The sequence below is a fragment of the Arachis ipaensis genome, chromosome B09 (genome assembly GCF_000816755.2).
Source record: "Arachis ipaensis cultivar K30076 chromosome B09, Araip1.1, whole genome shotgun sequence".
Lineage (NCBI taxonomy): Eukaryota > Viridiplantae > Streptophyta > Magnoliopsida > Fabales > Fabaceae > Arachis > Arachis ipaensis.
Genome location: NC_029793.2, coordinates 1,005,140 through 1,008,426, shown reverse-complemented (window position 1 = coordinate 1,008,426; position 3,287 = coordinate 1,005,140). Strand labels below are relative to the sequence as shown.

The 3,287-nt window shown below is 38.7% G+C and overlaps 1 protein-coding gene across 1 annotated transcript in view; it reads left to right on the top strand.

Annotated features, from left to right (window-relative positions):
* The window catches only part of LOC107616801 (serine-aspartate repeat-containing protein C), an 8,703-nt gene that overhangs the window by 2,633 nt on the left and 2,783 nt on the right, over positions 1–3,287 (top strand). The gene's annotated exons all lie outside the window — the stretch shown is intronic.

Below are 3,287 nucleotides of genomic sequence, written 5' to 3'. Positions count from 1 at the left end.
ACATCTTTCTATTTTAAATAATCAAATCTATTTAATTATAAAATTAATTAAAATATTTCGTATATACTAAAAATTAATCACTAAATTAATTATTATATATTTATATATTATATATTTTAATAATTAATTATTTTAATAATTAATTTGTTATAAACAACAACAACAAAGTCTTGTCCCACTAGATAGGGTCGGCTACATGAATCAAACGACGCCATTGTACTATATCATGTATCATATCTACAGAGAGACAGTTTACCTATAGATCTCGTTTGACTACCTCATGGATGGTCTTCTTAGATTTTCCTCTTCCTTTTACCCATTGTCCATCTTCCATCTCATTCACCCTCCTGACTGGGTGTTCTGTCGGTCTTCTTCTCACATGTCCAAACCACCCGAGACGCGTTTCAACCATCTTTTCCACAATGGGTGCTACTCCAACTCTCTCCCTTATATCTTCGTTCCTTATTTTATCCAATCGTGTATGACCACTCATCCATCTCAACATCTTCATCTCTGCCACACTCAGCTTATGTTTATGCTCCCCTTTGGCTGCCCAACACTCCGTACTATAAAGCATAGCCGGTCTCATAGCAGTGCGATAGAATTTACCTTTAAGTTTTAAAGGCACTTTTTTGTCGCATATAAAACTATATGCACTCCGCGACCAACCTGCCTGGATCCTATGATTTACATCTTTTTCAATCTCTCCATTATCCTGTATGATACATCCAAGATACTTAAAACTTTTAACTTTTGGTAGGATGTTTTCTCCAATTTTCACCTCTATATTAGGGTTTTCCCTTCTCAGACTGAACTTACATTTCATATATTTCGTCTTGCTACGGTTTATGCGCAGACCATACACTTCTAGAGCTTCTCTCCATAAGTCCAACTTCTTATTTAGGTCTTCTCTTGACTTTTCCATAAGGACGATATCATCGGCAAAAAGCATGTACCATGGCACAGGTTCTTGGATGTGCTCTTTGAGTACTTCCAAGATTAATGTGAAAAGATATGGGTTTAAGGATGATTTCTGGTGTAATCCTATACCAATAGAAAATTTCTCTGTCACACCACCTTGAGTCTTCACACTAGTTGTGGCCCTATCGTACATGTCTTTAATTGCACGAATATATGCGATTCTTACTCTCCTCTTTTCTAAAACCCTCCATAAAACATCCCTTGGCACCCTATCGTATGTTTTTTCCAAATCAATAAAAACCATATGTAGATCCCTTTTATTATTACGATATCTCTCCATCATCCTTCTTAACAAGTATATCGCTTCGGTTCTCTATTACTTGTGTCTCTTTTCTCAATCTCTGTTCTATCACCCTTTCCTATAACTTCATGGTATAGCTCATGAGCTTGATCCCTCTATAGTTTCTGCAACTTTGTATATCCCCCTTATTTTTGTAGATAGGTACCAATGTGTTTTTTCTCCACTCATCAAACATCTTCTTTGACCTTAAAATCTCATTAAAAAGCTTGGTTAACCAGTTGATGTCTTTCCCTCCAAGGCCCTTCCAAACATCAATCGGGATATTATCAAGTCCTACTGCCCTGCAATTTTTCATCTGCTTTAGAGTCTCTTTTACCTCGAAGTCTCGAATCCTTCGATAGTAGTCAAAGTTTTGATCTTCTTCCCTTGTGCATAACCGACCAAAGCTCGGAAGAGTCTTCTGTCCTTCATTAAATAACTCGTAGAAGTAGCTCTTCCACCTTTCATTAATCTTCTCCTCTTGAGCTAGCATCTCTCCATCCTTATCCTTTATGCACTTAACCTGATCCAAATCTCTTGTTCTTTTTTCACGGCTCTTTGCGATTCTATATATATCTTTTTCTCCTTCTTTCGTACCCAAAGACTGGTAGAGACCCTCATATGCTCTTGTTCTTGCCTCACTTACAGCCACTTTTGTCTCTTTCTTAGCCACCTTATACTTTTCCCAATTATCTGCATTGCGACATAAAGACCATTCTTTAAAACACCCTTTTTATCTTTATCTTTTCTTATACACTCGCATTCCACCACCAAGACTCCTTGTCTCTTGGTCTTATTCCTTTATATTCACCAAAATTTTATTTTGCTGTTCTTCTAATAACTTCTGCCATCTCCCTCCACATCTCTTCCGCGCTTCCTTTCTCATCCTAATTTGCCTCTTTTCCTACCTGTCTTAGGAAGCTTCTTTGTTCCCCACCTTTCATCTGCCACCACCTCGTCATTGGGTTCTTTGTATGATGTCTTTTCTTCAACTTTTGCTCAACGTGAAAATTCATGACGAGCATTCTATGTTGTGTTGTCAAACTCTCCCCGTGATAATTTTACAATTAATGCAAAATTTTCGGTCGATTCTCCTCAATAAGAAGTTGATTTGAGAGCTTGTCATGCCACTCTTATAGGTTATAAGATGTTCGTCTCTCTTTTTAAAACATGTATTTACGATGAGAAGGTCAAAGGTTGAGGAAAAGTCCAAAATAGTTTTACCCTCGGCATTTATCACCCCGAAACCATGGCCTCCGTGAATACTTCCATATTCAGTCATTTCTCTTCCAACATGACCATTTAAATCTCCTCCTAAAAAAAATCTTATCTGACGAAGGTATGCCTTGGACCAAACTCTCTAGATCCTCCCAAAACCTTATCTTGTGTTGTTCGTCCGAACCCACTTGCGGTGCATAGGCGCTTATCACATGAAAAGTACCTTCCTCCACCACAAGTTTGATAGAGATGATCCGATCTCCCCCCTCTTGACATCCACTACGTCCTTCTTCCACTGCTTATCCACAATAATACCAACCCCATTCTTAATCTTCACATTTCCTGTATACCAAAATTTGAAACTAGAAGTATCCAACTCTCTAGCCTTCGCACCAAGCCATTTTGTTTCTTGTAGGTACATAATGTTAATCTTCCTTCTTGTCATGGTGTCCACCACCTCCATGGACTTTCCTGTTAGAGTGCCTATGTTCCATGTCCCAAATCTCAACCTTCTGTCGCTCCAACCTTTACCTTTTACTTTGTGAACTAGCTCATTTACCCTCGTCCGTTCACGAAAATGCAGGAACTCTTACTCATTTAACACTACATCCGGACACCCGATGCAGCAGCTCTTGCTCATTTGACACCGTACTCGAGCCATATAGCGCGTTGCTTCCGGGCAACGACCTAGTTTTAGTACAATAATGTCTTTGATTCATGTCATGGGGGTTCGACTATGTTTTTATGTTGGTTGTCGAAGACCTAACACAACTTTCCTTCTTTATCCGGATTTGGGACCGGTTACATA